At 36.0% G+C, this 20884-nt stretch overlaps 1 protein-coding gene across 2 annotated transcripts in view; it reads right to left on the reverse strand.

Moving 5' to 3' along the window:
- The window catches only part of LOC120626263 (tyrosine kinase receptor Cad96Ca), a 105417-nt gene extending 85035 nt beyond the window's left edge, over positions 1–20382 (reverse strand). For both annotated transcript variants that reach the window (XM_039893699.1, XM_039893696.1), the window contains exon 1: positions 20232–20382. The gene's annotated coding sequence lies outside the window, so the exon portion shown is untranslated. The remainder of the gene's footprint in view (positions 1–20231) is intronic.
- Positions 20383–20884: the final 502 nt, after the last annotated feature.

Raw genomic sequence — 20884 nt, forward strand, 5'->3', positions numbered from 1 at the left:
CCCCTCATTTAAGGCTTAGCGATACTGAATACTTTAAATTTTTTTAAGAACTACAGCTAAATTTAATGCCACATCAAAAAACAAAATCAAACGCAGACGAAGTCGCGGGCAACAGCTAGTTACTTATATTTATTTAAATTATGTATATATTAGTATCTAATATCTATACATTTTGGTATTTACGTATATATGTATATCAATACTCTTGGCACTATCCCGTTATGTTGCTGTAAGTTCTGTCTGCAAAGGATGCCTGTAAGAGACTGCTCACAGCAATAAGGCCGCCTTTGCATGTCTACATTGTTTACTGTATACTCCTTACTGTTTCTTTTCCTTTATGTTATACGTGCAATAAAGTGTTCCTTATTCTTCTTTTAAATCCCGAGTTCGAACCTCGACGGAGGCGACTTAGGAATTTATAATATAGAGAATAAGATCTCTCTGGTTTGGTCTTGTGGGTCGCTTCGGCCGTAGCTAGTTGCCATTGACAAAAAAATGCCTCTAAGCTATATAGCGTTACGGTACGATTTCACAAAGAAAACCGATGAATGGCCAAGATAACAACCATAGGTGAGGTTAGCCCGCTACTATCTTAGTCTGCATCATCGATTAATGACACGCGAGATTGCCGTCAAGGCCAAGCTAGTAGTGGCGTAATAAAAAAAGAAAGCACTAGTATTAATAAAGGTACATTAATAAAAAAGAAAAAAACCTTTTTAGATTTTTTTAACTATAATAGACTAGCGCTTGACCACAATTTCACCTGATGGAAAGTGTAGATGTGGCCTAAGATGTAACCCGCTTGTCTAGAAGAAGCCTGTTTACTCTGGTTTTAAAGATACCCAGGTTGTAAGAATTAGGAAACACAGAACTATGAAGGATGTACCAAACCCCAGCCATACGTATAGGAAAAGAAGATGCAAATCGCTTCGTGCGAGTTTTTGGGATATCAACAACATGGGGGGGGGGGGGGGGGGCAAACTCGCCAGGTGCCTTGCAGTGCGATGGTAGAGTGATGAGGAGAGGACGAGATCGAATATATCCTGAGCACACTCTCCAAGTATCCCTATGTAAATGTAAGTTTGTTTGTTACGCTTTCACGCAAAAATGGCTACCCTACGGCGATGATCAAGACTTTTGAGTTTAGCCAAAAGTGGTATTCTTTAAGGTGATATTGTTTTGTCTTACGGTAAGAAAATATAGAGATGAATTTTCGCAGGCGGAATTCCGCAGCATCATCTCATATTAAGGCGAGGCATTCGAAATTTTGGCAGCAGCGATTTCAATTTATCTCAGTAAATACTGAACACAAGAAAGTGATATTACGTAGCATGATTCTTCATGTTATTAACTTTAATCTGGTAATTGCAATTTAAGATTGGTTAACTTTGATAACGGAGAAAAAAATATTTAAGACACCTCGTTTAAAACGGAGATTTCCATTTTATAGGCAAACGGGACCCATTTAAGCATTAAAGTTTTCTGTATCCCTGCTAATATTATAAATGTCAATGTTTGTTTGTTACGCTTTCACGCAAAAACTACTTAACCGTTCCTCATGAAACTTTGTACACATATTCTTCGAAGTATGTAATATAGGATACTTTTTAACTCGAAATTAAGAGATAGAGGACAGAACTCCTCAGCGGTCAGCAGCGAACCCCTCATTTAAGGCTTAGCTATACTGAATACATAATTGCTGCCCCATTTATGGGGACTTCAGTGCTAGGACTAAATAAAAAATGTTATTCGTTAACCTTTAGTATATGAATCAACTAACAATGCGATTTCGATTCTTCCTTTAACGATTACTATTCCTTGTAAGTGAAAGAAGGAGCTAAGACTGATCAGACAGTTGTTTTAAGATATTGCTACTATGTGAATTGAAAAATTACTTTTATTTATTTATTTATTTATTTATTTATAAAGGACAACCAACAGTAGATACATTAAAACATGCTTTTTTTTTTTGGAATGAGTCACATAGTAAATGTTCAACTATTTACAGGTTATCACAGCATGCATTAAAATGTAAAAAAGTATTTCTTATAAATTATTTACAATTAATTATTAGTCAGTTAATATAAACCTTTAAAAGTATAAAAGTATAAATATTTAAAGCTAAATTACAATAAAAAAATTAACTTAATCAATTATTAGGAGACAAAACAAAACAAAAATGAATTTAATCGGACTACTTTTTAAAAACTACACCAGTTTTTTTTTTATGAGAATTGGTATTCTTAAATTTTTTTAGAACTACATCTAACTAAAACAAAATCAAACGCAGACGAAGTCGCGGGCATCAGCTAGTATCCTATAAAACACCGACAGACTGGCTACCTTACGGGGATGATCAAGACTTTGGTGTTTAGCCAAAAGTGGTATTTTTTAAGGTTTTTAAGGTTTTGTCTTACGGTAAGAAAATATAGAGACGAATTTTTGCAGGCGGAATTCCGCAGCATCATCTCATATTAAAATACTATTCCGTAAGAGCTATATCTGCGCTGAAAATACGGAATCCCCAACATTGCCACGTTCATAGGGATTTCCGCAAGCTTACGGCTAAGATATTCCCTATTCTTAGAATCCATCATATCTCCATCACATTTATACCAAAACGCCTTTTCATCCATACTCATATTATAAATGCGAAAGTGTGTTTGTTTGTTTATCAATAACTCAGCAACAGAGCTACGGATTGTTGTTAATTTGGGCATAGATATAGTTTATGTGTTGGAGAGTAAACTAGGCAAGTTGTGTACACATACCTTGGGTTGTAGCCAGTGGCGTGCATAGAGGGTATGCACAGGTTATGCAGGTTACATTCGTAAAAATCTCTAGTTCGAGTTATATAAAACGTAAGGTTAGAAAAGCCTGCCCCTAAGTGTTTACAACTTTTACTGGATTAATACAACTTATTTTATATCATCTGCATACCCTGTGCTTACCCTCTATGCACGCCACTGGTTGTAGCTTAGATCAAAACTTGTTATTATTTATATTTAGATATACCTTTAGTTATTAACTGTTTTGTGTTCCTAATAACAATCAACAATAAACTACAGGTCACGTGTCTCCTCCCACGATGAGAAGGGTTAATGCCATAGTCCACCACGCTGGCACAGTGCGAATTGGTGGACTTCAGCTTTGAGAACATTATGAAGAACAACCAGGCATGCAGGTTTCCGCACGATCTTTTTCTTCACTGTTGAAGCAAGTGATATTTTTATTACTTAGAACGCACATAACTTCTTACAGTTAGGAAGCGAAATGAAGCCGAACTCCTTACCACTGGGCTATCACCGCTTCAATTAGGACATCCCTACTAATCCCTACTAATATTATAAATGTGAATGTAAGTTTGTTTCTTACGCTTTCAAGCGAAAACTCCTAAACCGATATTCATGAAACTTTTGATACATATTCTTGGAGGTATTAGAAATAATATACTATACTTTTTCAAAAAAATATAACGTAAGATATAAAATTGTTTGTGAAAAAATCTCAAAATCTCATTTATAAATATGTAGCAGTACGCTGCCTTCCAAAATTAGGCGGGCGAAGCTGCAAGGCACATGTAGTATACAATATTTCTGTGCGGCTCAGATATTATGTTCACTAATAAAACAAAACCTTCACTTCGATAAAGGCTTAAACGTTTCCAATTGTATCCCGTTTATTGAGAAAAATGTATTTTATTGGTGCGCCAGTCTCAACTTCTTATTTATATAGGTCGTAAATGTTCTCTGGGGACATACGACAAGCGTTTAAGCAATTATAGTGCTTATTGTGAGGAGAAAAACGATAAAAGGACCATAACGATGCTCTTTGAAGCAGCTGGCTTACTTAATTTCTATTAATAAGGTTATAACGAAGGTTTCTAAATTGAGTAAACTTAGGAGTTTACCCAGAAGTAAGAACACAGAAACCTCATTCAGCTATTAATGCATGCACTGCATTGTGTCCAAAAACAGGGAAAACGTCCCGCGCACGTCTCAGTTCACTCCCGCGGAATCTTAGCTCACAAACTTTTCCCATTTCCCCATTTTATGGCGAATTATTAATTTAATGAATACCCAAGAGCTGGCGCTTATTTAGCCCAACGGCGGTCTAGCAATTCAAAGGGGCAATAGCGCCAGCATTTTGGGTACCATGCCCATAAGTGAACAGTTAGACGGCTTATATTTATTGTAAATATTAATTTTAGTTTGTAATTATTATTTCCTTGAAAAAATATATTTTTCGTTGGTTTATTAATAAAGAATGAAAAAAAAATAACATAAGTCTGGTTATTCAGGTGATGAAAACACGTTTTCTAGTTCGTCCTTTATTTGCGGTAGGTACATACATTACAACCCAACCAACCAAAGACTTACCCGAACTAAACAACATCTTCTTTTTTTAACTTAACCTCTTGTTTAAATCACATATTTTTTGATTATATTAATAGGTATTTACCGTATTATTAAATCACGACCAATAAATATATGAAGTCGTAATAGCGCAGTGGGTAGGAGCTCGACATCACTTTCGGGGGGCCGAGTTCCAGCACGCACCTATAACTTTTCTGAGTTAAATAAATAAATATACTACGACAATACACACATAGCACCAAAGTAAGCTTAGCTTGTGTTATGGGTACTAAGATAGCTGTTAAATATTTTAAAGAATATAATACACATAAATACTTATAATATAGCGATAAACACCCAGACACTGAAAAACAAACATGTTTATCACAAAACCTTGTATGCACACAAGTTGTATGCGTTTTGAGTAATTCAAAATATCGCTTGCCTCGACGGCGAAGGAAAATATCGTGAGGAAACCTGCATGTCTGGGAGTTCTAGATAAAGTTCTCAAAGGTATGTGGAGTCCACCAATCCGCACTGGTCCAGCGTGGTGGACTACAGCCTTAACTTCTTCTCATTGTGGGAGGAGACCCGTGACCTGTAGTGGGCCATGAAACTCCACGAACCATAAACACTTAAATCCCTAAATCATGACCATTTATTTATACTCTTTATTACACCACTCAGAAAAACGAGACAAAAAAAAGAACAAACACATAAAGAATGAAGCAGGATACAAAAGGCGGCCTTATCGCTAAGTAGCGATCTCTGCCAGGCAACCTTAGGATTAGGAAAACTAAAAAGAAAAACGAATAGGTAACCATGTAGATTTAAGGTCATGGACTTCCGAACAAATTATCCAATACTTTAAGGTTGACGTTAACAAGTTCCGGTTAATTTCCGTGGATAAATAAAATTAAAAGCAACAAGCACAAGGTGCCAATTTCGGCTCAATCTCCGCTGACAGGTGTAATGGTTTTACAAATAATTGCTACTTTCACGATAATAAACTTGTTAGCGACATAAAAGAGGTTTTCGTTGCGACCTGAATATACTTTCCTTTTTCTTTAAGGTTTTATGTGGCTATAATGCTAACTGCAAAGTATACGGCATTTCGCTGACGATGGATCTAATAAGAAAGCTCAAGAGAGTGGAGTTCCCGGCTACAGAATTCTAGTGCTACGTGCTCTGTTCAAAAATGGGTTGTAAAGCTGAAGTGGCAATAAGCGAGGTACATTTTCCGGAACACTGAAGAACTTTTCTTTTTTTTTTTTCCACTAAAAGATAGCCCTTAACTGTAATCTCACCTGGTGGTAAGTGATGATGCAGTCTAAGATGGTAGCGGGCTAACCTGTTATGGAGTATTGTAGTCATACCCCTAATTGGTTTGTACGCAACATCGCACCGGAACACTGAATCCTGAACAGACCTGAGCAAAATTCAGAATTTATAAATTCTCAAATTCCTTTCATCTAAATCAACATTTTACCGCGTCCAATCAACCTAATCATTATAGTGTAATAAATGATTTTTAACGCATTGGTTGAAAATAAAAAATCTTTAGAATGTTTAAAATTCATTTATTTCAAGTAGATCTACTTTAAAAACGTCAAGTCTTTTTGTTGTGACTCTATCTCACATTCGGAAATAAGATTCAACTGAGAAGAAGGTATAGTCATGCAAAAGTCCAGCAGTGGACGTCTTTTGGCTGATATGAAGATGATGATGAAGTTAATACTTAGGTAAGTACTTACAACTTTCGATGGTAAAGCTAAAACACGTATCAACCTAACTCAAGGAATCATACAAAATGTTCCCCACATCAAAACAAAACTTTTTATTACTTCGGCAAACACTGAAACTACAAAAGCGTACAAGGATGGCTGTATTTAAACAACAGATTCTAGCGCGAAGCTTACGTAGTCGAAAGAAAAATAACATAGGCACTTAGGTACCTACTCAAGACTCTGAGTATACCAATATGAGGTTCTGACAACGTAGGTATACTATTTTATGGAATCTATGAAGTTGTTGACAGTTATCTTAGGCGTGGAGTTGGATATCATTGTTGAGAGCAGTGGCGAACATAGAGGGTATGCACAGGCTATGCAGATGATATAAAATGGAGAAAATCTTTAGTACGAGTTATAAAAAACTTAAGGGCAGGCATTGTAAGAGTTATAAAAAGCCTATCCTTAAGTATATTTAACTCGTATTGGAGATTTTCTTCATTTTGTATTATCTGCATACCCTGTGCATACCCTCTATGCACGCCACTGGTTGAGAGCATATGGAACACTAGCTCTTACTGTGTGATAGTGAATTTATCAGCCGGATTATAAGTGTATATAATATCGATATTGATATGTAATTTACGGAATATGCAAAGATGTGATAAATATGCATGGAATTGTACAAAACACCAATACGATGAGAGCTTACTCAAAAAATGTTAAATAAGTAAATAAACCTTTTTTCGGTAGGTATAATGTAAATGATTGTACTAGTTAAGCCCTATTATTTGATACTACAGGAGATGAAAAAAAAAATTAATTCGACATTTTGTTGTGGCGACCATGTGGGATTTTATCCTTTCAAACGAAAAAAAAACATTGTCCTTTTATACGTTCCTATGGATAGATGGATATTTGTACGAAAAATAAAAAACGAGTTTCTTGAAACACAGTAGGTACATACGTCACAACAATACATAGGCTTGAATTTATAAACATAATGTACCTACATTAGCCAAAATATAACGATAAGTTTCAAATCGGAAATAAAAATTGCCATCTCAGAGCTATCTAGGCGTGCACTACAAAGACTATTGGAGATTAGCTAAAACAATCTATTGTGGGATTGTTTCTCTTAAACCGTTTTAATAAGAAGTCCGCAATAGCATCTTTTATATTTATATTATATTATATTTATATTAGAGCCAAAATAGTACACCACAAATACAATAAGACTGGATATATTTAAGTATTAAGTTGATTCATATCTAAATAAATATAACTGTCGCTTCTGGTTTTCAAATGAGAAAAAACTTTTTCCTTTATAAGTAGTACGAAAGGTACAGAAGTCATTTATGGGATTGAGTATACGTATAATATTTATAATATGATTCCTAAGGTTATTTTGGACCTACCAGTGCATAAGTTTAAAGAATATGGTAAAACACATTTATTACAGCGAGGTTACTATACAATTGATGAATTTCTTAATGACAAGCTTGCGATTTCTTCCAGGCAACCAATGGCGTCAAAGGAAAAAACATAGAAAAGAGGTAGGTGGTGCAATAAATAAGATTTAAAATAAATGAATTTTTGAAATTAATAAGAACAAATAGTTTGAAAGTTATCAACGATGACCTTTAGTTAAAACGTCCTTTTTACATGAAGTACGCAGCGAGCAAACATTTGTCTCCCACAAGAAAATAGAATATCCACGTAGAAAAAGTCGCGGGCATACGCTAGTCGCTCAAGAATGTTGGTACGAAACCCATCATGTCACACAACTTTTCAAAACAGTCACCACAGGCCGGGGCCCACCTGTAGTTTCACCGACAGTATTCAACCGGTTCGGGTCCACTCCACATACCCTTCATTAAAATTTTTCAACGTAAAAAATGAAAATATGTGGATCAGGAGGCCTACTAGCATCGCTTAAAATAGTATTACCTCAAAAAAGTTTAATAAGACATACCTTGACGTCCCTTGAATGCTCACTGATTTTATAAGTGCGAAAGTACGTTTGTTTATTTGTTTGTTTGTCCTTTCTTCACGCCCTAACTAAGTAACCAATAAACTTGTTTTTTTTCACAGCGCCGGTTGAAAGGACGGTTAGTAACATAGGCTTCTTTTTATTCCAGGAAAACAAACGGTTCCCACGGGATTTGTATGTAACCGTAAGAAACGCGGGCGATAAAAAGCTTATTAATTATTATCAATATTATCAATGTGCTAAGTATAATATTAAAAAAAAAAAACCACGCGTGAAATAAACCATAAGTTTAATTATTATTTATCATCATCATCATGTCAACCAATCGACGTCCACTGCTGGACATAGGTCTTTTGTAGGGAGTTCCACAATTCACGGTCCTGGGTCGCTTGCCTCCAGCGACTCGCCTGATGTCATCTGTCCACCTCGTTGGGGGCCGACCTACGCTGCGCTTACCGGTGCGGCGTCGCCATTCCAACACCTTAAGACCCCAACGTCCATCGGTTCTCCGAGCTATGTGCCCTGCCAATTGCCACTTCAGCTTCGCGAGTCGTTGAGCTATGTCGGTAACTCTAGTACTCTCTTCTACGTATCTCCTAATTTCTGATTTGATCACGTAGAGATACTCCTAGCATAGCTCTCTCCATCGCCCGCTGAGTGACTCTGAGCCTTCTTATGAGGCCCATAGTTAGCGACCATGTCTCAGTTCCGTAAGTCATCACTGGCAACACGCACTGTTCGAAGACTTTAGTCTTCAGGCAATGAGGGATTATTATTTATAATACTATGTAACCAGTTACGAATTTTTTTAACTGATTACATTATAAACAAGAATGAGTACCAACACTACAAACCCATTACCGACCCGTGCACGGGTCTATAAAAAGGTTTAGGCACATGCGGATTGATATACTAACACACGTCTTTGAGAACGTTATGCAGAACTCTCTATCATGCAGGTTTCCTCACGATGTTTTCCTTCACCGTTTTAGCAAGTGATATTTTAATTACTTATACTCGAAACGAATATGACTGTAAGAGTTATGAGGTGAGCCTCATAACTCTTACAGTCATTCAGTCATTCACAGCTGTCACCGCGTAGCATTGCCTATTCGTGCTTATAATAATTAATATCTAGATATAGAACATTTGAGATCGGAAAACTTATATTGCAATATGATTTTTTGGCAGTACCCACCAATATAAAATCATATTACGATATAATACATCCATCCAAATAATATGAAAGGCAGAAACAGCTAGAGATATTTCTGTCCATCCAGTAGAAAATCCCGCAAGTGTCAAACAATAGATGTGAGATGTGAGGAGTCAACACTTTGTTGCCTTGCGTGAAAGCCGAATACGTCGATATATTTTTCATTCATTTACTGTGCTTTGGCTGTGTTATTAATGTTATTTCAACGCAAGCGTAACACCACTTACTAGGGTTATTCAATTATTTACACCCTTTCTTCACAATGTTCCCGAATCTATCTTACGTTCATCAATACAGATTCTTAAGTTCGTTCTATTAAACTTCAACTATTAATAATCTATGTAGTTCTTCACAGCGAAAGAACGATAATAATAATAATAATAATAATTTATTTTTTTAAGAAACTAGGGTGTAATTGCGGCCTTATCACTGATAGTGATCTCTTCCAGGTAACAATAAGTAATGGGAGATCAGGAGACACAAAGAATAGTTGGTGTACAAATTAAAATATACATAACACATACAATACTATATATAAGTATATCATATATATTTATATATACGATATATACCCCCAACCACCATTGACTAATTCGCCTGGATGTGTGATGCAGCTAGGGTATCGACATACGCGGCATCCCACATAGGGGAGCATCCCAGCCTTCACGGATCGAGCGTCGTACTATCAGGTTTCTTGCCATCGCTCCGTGCCAAACCAATGGCTTCTTACTGCTAAAATTAAAATACAAATTGGTAATTCCGAAAACTTGGAGGTGTGTGCTGGGGATTAAACTCGGTCCCCCGAAATTTAAGCCGAATTATTAACCACTAGGCGATGATCGCTTTAGATGACTTCTTAAATAGTTTTTAAATGACATTGTGAGATGGAAAAAAAATGACAACTGGCTAAGTTTGTTGTGGGCTTCTTCTTAGACCAGAGCGCGTTTGGAACCCTCGTAGCTTTAATTTTAAGTTTACAAATTTATTTATAGCCATCAATCAACTCACTCGTATGTCATATTTTACATGTAATATACGCATTAAAAGTGCCATCTATGTTCCTTTTTGAATAAAGAAATATTTGGCTTCGACTTTGACTTTTATAACCAGTGTAACGTAATATTTATTGTTCAGAACCACTGAAACATAAAACCTTTGTGTGTCAGATTTATATTGTGACTACCGCTAATTAGTTCACCTATTAATTGGTGATCATTATCTGTTGAACGAGCTTTATTAATTTATATGACACACTTATATATACAGATGATATTCAAACAAGCTTTTATTGAATATCACCCGTATAATATTGAAAGTAAAAGTTGACAGCAAAATTCGAGGTCCTTCATTCGGTACGGTTCACTAAATTTCCCGACATGTTTTCAACTCGTTGTCTTCATAAAAAATGCATAATTTGGTAGCAACAGTTGTCAACTCATCGCATATTCCGTACGGAGATAACAAGTGTCCCTAGTATTATAAATGTATGATGTTATTTTTTTTTTTTTTTTTTTCTATTTGTTAAATTTTTATTAATACATAACTATAACCTAAAATAAACTATTTAAAAACTAAATAAAATCTAAAACGTCCTCGAAACCACCGCAGCGAGGCACAGTTCCTAAGATGCTGGCAGCATTGCCCCTTTGGATGGCCAAACTAATTCGTTGGCCAAGGTAACTGCCCGCTCTAGGATCACCGGTAGACTCGATAACCCTTTTCGATAATTCTTTGAAAAGGGTTTTTGCCTCCGGACCCCACGGCCCCAAAGTCTCTACTCCAAAAGGCACAAAAATGAAGCTGCTGTCCAGGTTTTCATATTTACGCCTCTTTGCCTGCTCGGCACTGGAAGCAGCCGCACCCACCATTGACGAAGATTTTGATTGATGTTATTTATAATATATATTTCCTTAGTCGCCTCGTACGACACCCATGGGAAGGAGAGGGGTGGTGACAACTGTACCTAACCTGCTGTCATCATCCAGCACCGCTTTGCAACGGTTGAAAAATTGGTGAATCAGGCAGCAGGTCGCAGCGAAACGCTACATTGTCAACACCTTCCTTCATGAATGGGCTACTTAGTCGCTTAGCGGCACGTCTTGGTCTGTAGGGTGGTAACCAGCCACGGCCAAAGCCCCAGACCAGAGAAAATTCAGAAATAATAAACTCCGAAATTGCTTCTGCCGGGAATCGAACCCCGGGCCTGCTAATTAAATTCACAGCGCTCACCGTTGCGCCAGAGAGGTCGTCATCATTAATGAAATCTATTTTTACTTATAACATTTCAGTAATTCCTTGCTGTATCGTACACAGGTTTCAAGGAAGTATTCGGTCTGCTCAAGTGAAGGTTAAAACAAATGATCGTGAGATAATAAACGACAGTTACCATTAGTACCCATCCGGTTCTTGATACGATTTAAAAGGTCAGGGACTGTGTACATTAACGAATGAATCGCTCATACTATAGTTTCTTTTACTCCGATACAAGTTAGCCCTTCACTACAGTGTACGATGATACAGTGTAAGATGGCAGCGGGCTAACCTATTAAGGCTATAGCAGTTACATTAAATCCCTTTTAGTTTTTCACGTGGCATCGCAATTACCGTGAGTGAAAGGAAATCGCTATGTTGCACGTCTTTCAAAATTAAAAAAAAATCAAAATTCATTTATTTCAAGTAGGCCTAATTAATAAGCACTTTTGAAACGTCTAGTCAGTCTGTTTGTAGTGACTCTACCACCGGTTCGGAAGGCAGATTCCACTGAGAAGAGCCGACAAGAAACTCAGCAGATTGCTCTTTTCCAACATCATTTTAAAGTTTAGCAATGTTTAGATGTCGTTAAGGAATTCATCAATCGTGTCGGTATGGTGGTAACTACCCATGGCTACCACCAGATCAGACCAGAAAAATAATCTGAAATTATTAATTACCAAATTTGGCTGTAAGGAATCGAACCCCGGACCTCTCACTGATAAAACCATAGCGCTCCCCACTGCGCCAGGGAGGTCGACGTACACATATTTATAGTAAGTTACTTTCTGCATTTATAGTTAAAGTGAAAATAATACACTCCGTAAAAAGTTTAATCCGACTTCATTTCACTTTTGTAATTCAATCTGTCGAGAGTAGATAGCTTGAAAGAAGCTTTACTTTATCCTCAAAGAAAGTAAAAATGAATGAAATTAATTTTATCCTCTCCCATTTCAAAGGAAATCTCAGTAGAGTTGGCAAAGGCGTGAATCAATTGTATACTAATCAGTGAATATTACGTATTTTGAAATACATACCAAAACTCCTACTGCATAGGTACATCAAAATGTAATACAATATTAGTTTATTATTATATTTTTTTAGGTACTACCTATTTAGCAATTTGAATGTAGGTTTATAATAATTTTACACCACCTGTTCGCTCTCGTCTTGTCATCTTGTCCTAATCCTAACATTGCCTGATAGAGATTGCTACTAAGCGATAAGTCCGCCTTTGTATTGTACTTCCGTCTCTGTATTTCAATTGTTCTTTTATTTTCCTAACTTCATAGTGGTGTACAAATAAAGAGTTAAATAATAAAAATAAACACATCATCATCAACTGACCTGCCCACAAGGGTTCAGGGCAAGGGTTCCCCCTGTATAAGGGTTTTAGAGCTCGTCCGGGGAAGTACTGGCGTGTTCCGGTCTGAAGGGTGTGGATGCGGGTGTAATAACAGACACTTGAGGCTTAACACTACGGTTAACTCGTTTGTTCTGACGCGGTCTAACAAACAATTACCAAAGAAGGTGTTCCTTAGAAATTGTTCTTTGTATTTTAGTTTTGTGTTATATTTTTTAAAGTAATACTTGTCGGACAATAGTTGTGATTTGAAAGAAAGAGACGCATAGAAGTTTTTGAGAGAGTATGATATAGAATTAATTATACATTTTGTTTCCCATTTTAAAGAAAACACATAAATGTATCAAAGAGAATGAGACATAATACATTGCATATTTATTTTCTATTATAACGTCAACCAATCCGCACTGGAACAGCGTGGTTGGCTACGGCGGCTTACGGCCCTGCGCATCGTGGGAGAAGACCCGTGCCCCGAAGTTAAGGCCGCAGTCCACCACGCTGGCCCAGTGCGGATTGGTGGATTTCGCACACCTTTGAGAACATTATGGAGATCTCTCAGGCATGCAGGTTTCATCACGATAGTTTCCTTCACCGCTGAAGCAAGTGATATTTGAATTACTTAAAATACACATAACTTAGCAAAGATAGGGGTACATGCTGGGATTCGAACTCGGCGCCCCTAATGCGCAGTCGAGCTGTTACTTACTGGGCAATCAACCCATAATTAAAATATGCTCTAAAAACAAAACTAAACGCGGACGAAATCACGGGCTACAGCTAGTGATGATATAATGACTCTGTTTTAAATGGTTCATCTGCAGCTTGCAATTTAGAGTTTTTGAAATATATTGGACCTCTTATAATAACAACGACCCCTTAAAACTACCCATTTGCCTATTTCATGTTTCAAGATCATTTTATTAGTATCTCCAAGGATTACTCTGGCACTTCCAATCAAAAGAAAGTGAATAAATCTTGAAATACACGAATTTGTGTCATGGGAGATTTCTTGTCGGATTTTATTTGTACGCTGCTTGTGAATATATACATGCCACTCAAAATTTGTCCTACGCAATTTACTTACATATTTTTTCCCCGACGAATATTGCGGTAAAGTCAAACAAACATATTTTCTATTGAAAATCTTCAACCGACTTTAAAGGGACGGCGATAAATGTTTTTTTTTCCTATATCATATTATAAAGATATCTTATTTTTGACGTGACAACGTTTTATAATTCGATGGAGTCGGCTGTACGCACGAAAAAACATGACGTATGCGGCGTTACCTCGCTCTGAGGAGTTCCATTTGCTCTCGCTTGCACTTCAAGCCTTGGCTTGAAGTGCAAGCGAGAGTGCGGAATGAGCGACAAAGAGGCACAGTCGGCCTCCGCGTTCGACATCTGTCTCTCTCCTACTTGAGTGAGCGATGCGTCCGCTTGGACAGCTTCTATACAATAATATATTTACATGTTTTCGGCAAGGATGAAGTGCAGTGAAAAGTGAATGTGGTGTTAATTGTTTATAGCGTTGCTAATATCTATCAAACAAATAAAATTAAAATTTTCTTTTAAAAAATGCAACCATTCCATCAGTATTTTCTTACGACGTTGTCACGTTCAACTATCGTCCTATATTATTTCTAACACTTCCAAAAATATGTGTACAAAGTTTCATGAGGATCGGTTAAGTAGTTTTTGCGTAAAGCGTAACAAACAAACTTACATTGACATTTATAATATTAGTAGGGATATATAGTATATATTTTTTTTATAGATCAATATGGCCCTGTACAATATGTAATCCAAATGAATATTTTCCAAGATATTACAGATTTTAAATGCTGGTGCTTTTTTCGTTAGCGTAATAAACAACGTGAAGAAAAAAGTGGTGTGTTGTTATAGAAGAATTGCGTAGCCGGGGCGGGTCACTAGTATTAATATTAATGGTTTATCGTCTCGGTGGTTTTATCGAAATTTTATGAAAGCCGCAGAAGCCTACTGCAATATTTAGAAATTATAAGTGTATCCTTACCTAGCTAAGAGGTTCGTAGAATAAATATGCAATGTATATTAAAAGTGTATGTTTAATCGATACTAAATAAAGGTAATATACATTCATAAATCTAGATAAATAACAATACATTTGCAGAGCTCTCTTGCTAACCCACTTAACCACCATCATCACTTTTACCCATTCCCCGCCTTCCATCCTCTATTACTCTTTACCAATCTCATCTACCAGGGAAACGTTCTGATTGGCTAGACGGAATGCGCGGGAAAACAGTAATTTCACATTGACCAATCAGATTAGAGTTAGTTTTTCTTCGACTTGAGATTTAAAGTATTGCTAACGTATCACAGATTATAAATGACATAAAATCATGACAATACTATACAAACTACACAATAAGTCTGCTGGTTCATGGCTTTAGCACATCATATACCTACACACAACACCAGCTCGATTCAATGAATGAATGAATGAATGAAATACACTTTATTGTACACCAAATAAATAAATAACAAGCATTAGAACAAAAAAAGGAGAAAAGGTACAATAGGCGGCCTTATCGCTTAAAAGCGATCTCTACCAGGCGACCTTCGAAATCGAATTGAGTACATGAAGTTAAGAAGAAGGCACACAGGGTGCACACAAAGTAATACTTAAATAATATACATAAATTACAAAAATATACATACTTCATAAAAAAAAGAAAGCATAGGGATGGATTGGTTGCCCAAGCGTCACAGGCACTTTTGAAGCGTTCATAAATATAATACGTTACTATTAATGTTAGAGATGGTGATAAATACATTCGATAACTTGAAACTAAAGCTAGGAAGGTTCCAAACATACCGTGGTTTAAAAAGAGGCCACAATCTTAGCCGGGCTTAAACAACACATTATGTCTAATTTGAGTTTAATTTCTGTTGAGTCGATATGGCCTGCAAAGGCCATGAACTGACCAACTTACATTACGTTTTTTCTTTTTTATTCCTTTACATCACACTTGTTGATGAGGTGTGATGCCTTCCAAGATAGTAACGGGCGGAAGTAGAAAATTATTGGCTGTATCCATTTTTTTCAAAAAATAACATGTGTAGAGTAAGGTAAGTAAGTAGGTGAAGAAGCCGTGAGCAAACCTAGTTCTTTATATTTAAGAAACATTTTATTTAGCCCAGGTTAACGTAAGCTACTTGATGATAATACTTTTGCAATCATAAGAGCGGAAATTACGGAATGCTGTCTATTTAATTGGAATCTTGCTTGCCTCCTTCTAGTTAAACACGTTTTCTTTAGTAGGTTATTGTTATAATACGATTTTTATACATTATTTATGTATTGTAATAAGTACGAGTATGTAGTCGTCTGCAAAAGGCACTCCTTTGTGGCTTTGACTATATGCTTTTAAAAAATTATTTCGTTATTAATTTTGGACAAACTAAAGTACCTGCGTTCACAGAATCACAAACAAACAGAAACCGTGTACACGACTAATACCTATTGAAGCATCAAGAACCACTCCACTTTAGAATGGTCTCTCGAACAAACGGCTAGTCAGTTCATACCATTTAGCACTTTACGGTAATTTGTTTACCTCTAATTTTCTAAGAGTTTACCATAAAATAGAAGAATGGGAAAAAATTATGAGCTAGCAACATTCCGTGGGTATAAAGTGGCACGTGCACGGGGCGTTTTTACTGTTTTTGGACACAATGCACTCATTGGCGTGGGTATGCACAGGGTATGCAGATGATATAAAATGAAGAAAATTTCGAGTACGACAACTTAAGGATAGGCATTGTAAGAGTTATAAAAGCCAAGTATTTATAACTCATATTCACAATAATGGATGAATGAGATTTTTGTATGTTTTTAATTCAATGTCTGTGCTGAAATACTTAAAAGCGAGGTCTCTATAAACTGATGAATTTCTTATTGTCAAAGTTGCTTGGAAAGAGCCGTCTCCGCTTTGATCGAAGTTAGAATAGTGAACGTTAAATTGTAAAATGTTGATGTAGGAAAAGTGCAACTGCTAACTTTCTTGGCGGCTTCCTACGTTAGAATCTGCCTAACGAACCGTTAGTAGAGTTACTAAAGCAGACGGACTTGAATTTTTTGAAGTGCTTACGTAGAAGGCCTACTTGAAGTAAACTAATTTTAAACTTTGAAACTGCCTTTCTCCAGTAGTCGGGTAAAAATTTGGTCGCGTTTTATATGAATTGTGAATATTTAATAATAATTAAAAAAATAATAATAATCGTTTATTTCAGGCTTTACCCATAAACATTAAACATTTTATATCTAATTTACAAATTAAATGAAATAAAATAAAATTAGATAAATTAAAATTTAAATTATAGTAAATCAAAATCAAAATCATAACAAATTTCAAATTTATACAAAACATTCATATCGGGTGTATGTACTACAAACCATTCAATATTATTTACCGTATATTTTTTACATTACACAGGCCCACTAGTTTACATACCTATGAGAACGTTAGTATACGTATCTACAATGGTTTATGATGATCAGTAAATTATCGTTAAAGACGTAAATAATTATAATAACTTTGTGCTTAATCAAGGTCTCAGCTATATTTTCCCATGCCTACTTTCTCATATGAATTTTAATGTATTTCACGTTTAAATGACTTTCAATTACTTTAAATCGTGGGAGTTTACACAAATAGTCATGCTTTAACTAAGTTCAAATAACTTTTCGTCGATAAAGTATAAACAATTAGTTTATCGAAGGCGCCACTTTATCTCGTAGATAAATTATGCCACTTTGTTAAGTTCAGCTTGAGTTAAATAGTCTCGTGAAACTCTTTGAAATTAAATATTATTGTGTTTCAAATACTAATATTATAATAGAAGTGGCATATATAATAGCCTAGTCAAGCCCAGGCCTTCAGCTTCAACGCGATCGCACGAATCTCTAACTTTTCGAAGTTACGGGCGTTTGACTAACAAGACAATACATAAGTATGTAACGCCTCATCAAAGAAGAAATTCAAATTCAAATTAAAAATTCAAATTCAAAAATGTTGTATTCATGTAGATCTTATCACAGGCACTTTTGAAGCGTTCATACATTTAACATGTTAACACTAATGTTAGTGATGGTGATTACTACATTCGTTAACCAAAAACTAAAGCTAGGAGGGTTCCAAACGCGCCTTGGTCTAAGAAGAGCCCACATCAAACTTAGCCAGGTTAGATTCCTAGGTATGATTTCACTTATCGACTTTCACGCCTAGTTGCCTAACTCATAATATATCCTAACCTATTTTTGTTTCTTGCCACAAGATGTGGTTATTTGTGTTTGCATTAACATATTTTTATTTTTCGTATAGATTTAAGCCTATTAAAAAAACGAATTCAATTTTTTTCGTAGGAGCTAGGAGCCATTTAAATTCGTAACTTTAAAAGGCACCTGGCGTCGTTAGTCATCATCTAAGAGTTTGTGAAACGTGTTTTTTCTCTGCGCATCACTCTAATCATTAGGCATCCAAGGTTCCTAGGTGCAGTGTGCAGAGTGCGGGCATTAATGTCACTTGCTTTAACAGTGCATTCCTGAGAGTCCTCTCTAATGTTCTCAAGGGCGTTTGAAGTCTACCAATGCGAACTTGGCCAGCATGGTGGACTACGGCTACACTCTACTAGTTTTAGAAGGTGAACCGTGCCCTGCAGTAGACAGTAATGGGTTCCTAATGAGGAACACAACAATATTAAAAGTTTTTGCCTTCATCTCAGTCATCCTCAGCTTATTTTATCGCCTCTCTAATTTATTACAGAGTGATTTTTAGAGGTTTAGATCCACCTCGCTGCTCCTGCGCAGGTTGGTGCAGTACGGGGATTCAAATCTGTCCCCAAAAGAGAAGCCGAAACCTTACCAACTAGGCTATCCCAATAACTGAAAAACTGGTGTTCGATTCACACAACTGGGGAATGTTGGTGTGATGTACACGAATGTTTTTTAGTATCTGAGTGTTTTTCTGTATTTTATAAGTATATATGTATATTCATCAGTCATCTCACATAACACGCTACGCTTACTTTGGGGCTAGATAGCAATGTGTGTTTTATCGTAGTATATTTAATATTTATATTTTAGTTTATCACAGTGATTAAACATATATACGGATTCCAAAAATGCTCTGTACCCGTTGTATAGGTAAATTATAATAGTTTTTGTTTTCGGTCTAGAGGATTTTTTTGTGGATTGTTACTTTCAAATGTGACGAAGGTAGGGTTCGTAAAGGATCACGGTATTTTTGTTTCTTCAAATAGAACATTGTAAGGCTTTTGTTAACAAAATGTTTGGTCTTTAAACCTTATATTTTATTTGAAATAAAAAATAGTAGTGGAGCTTTGGAAACCACCAAGTGGTGGTTTTAGAGACCAAGCTTGGGAAATGTTGCAAGCAGTGCTGTTGTGTTGTTGAAAGGTGTGGATGCCGGTGTAATTACAAGCTCATGAGGCGTAACACCTACGAAGGCGGCATTTTGCAGGACGGGTCACTCGGATACCCTTCGAAATGTTGCTCCGTTTATAGACGTCAGGTTTCATCGTTAGGTTAGGCTATCTGCTTGTCCGTGAATAATTACTATTAAAAAAATAGGCATACCTATTTGAAAAAGTTAAAATATTTTGTGTATAAAATAATTGTGAAAGGTTCGTATGTCAAAGGAAATGAATATGGCATTACCAAAGGGAACATATTCATTTTTTTATGAGCTTTAAAGTATTCTATTTTTATAAATTCTCTCTGCGTCGCTACGCTAACTGATAATCTGACCGGCCGCATTAAATTTGTCAAATCAAAAGTAAGTGTGACACATCAGACATGGTTCTTACATAAGGTTTTATATTTTAAGGCTACTAGGAGCCTACGGGTGAAGACCCCTAGTGAGGGTTTTTTTAACGACATTGTTTGTTTTTTTTAATCCATTTGTTTAAAAATTGGAACTCCAAGAGTCCAATCAAAAACATCACCAGCCTTTAAAAACATTTACTTACGCACTGACTACAGCAGATGGCAATATAACATCTGGATTTTTTTCTTTTCATTCTTCACAACAGAATTAAGTACAATGTATCTATGGCCAAGAATCTGTGCTATAGCAATCCATGTAACATCCGATATAATGACTAATCAATACAACGGATGCTAAACAGATAAGTCATCAATACCAAACGAGATAGGTATTTAAACAACAATAAATTTTAATACGTGCCCATAAAGGTCATAATCGGACAAATCATCCACCTTAACACCACTATGGAATAAAATAACAGTTTTAACTCACCACGTTTTTATGTCACATCACACATAAGCAAATCACAAGTGAGAAATAAACATCGATAACACGCTTATCACATTAAATCACTTTCACTGCGATTTTGTATCGATAAATATGTCAATTTAGTGATGCTAAATCGTTCAATCCGAGTACAATACACGCCAGTTTGCGTTAAACTGCGCGAGAGCCTTCCCCCACCAGCCTTCAAACTCGTTCAATGACGTTCCTTAATACAGACGCATAAGGTTCATACGAATGTACTTAATTTATTAAATGTCACGTTGTGGTTTTGGAAAGTGAGTCTCTACATTATAGTATTTAATCTCAGCTCTAGTAGGTAACTTAATCGCTTCTTAAATAATTCACCTGGTCATTAATTATTTATTGTATATTATACTAATACTGTTGCTACTTATAGAGTCCACCAATCCGCATTGGGCCAGCGTGGTGAACTACGGCATTAACCTCATTTTGACCTGTAGTGTGTTGATATTGTGATGAATAAAGTTGCTTGAATTAATTAAATTTAGTAATAAATGTTACCTATCAACTAAAAAGTGATTACGTCTATATTAACATTATAAAGAGGAAAAATTTTGTTTGTACCCAATGGGCTCCGAATTTAACCATTTCAACGCCAAAAGAAAGCTAAACTATAA

The sequence above is a fragment of the Pararge aegeria genome, chromosome 9, assembly GCF_905163445.1.
Source record: "Pararge aegeria chromosome 9, ilParAegt1.1, whole genome shotgun sequence".
Lineage (NCBI taxonomy): Eukaryota > Metazoa > Arthropoda > Insecta > Lepidoptera > Nymphalidae > Pararge > Pararge aegeria.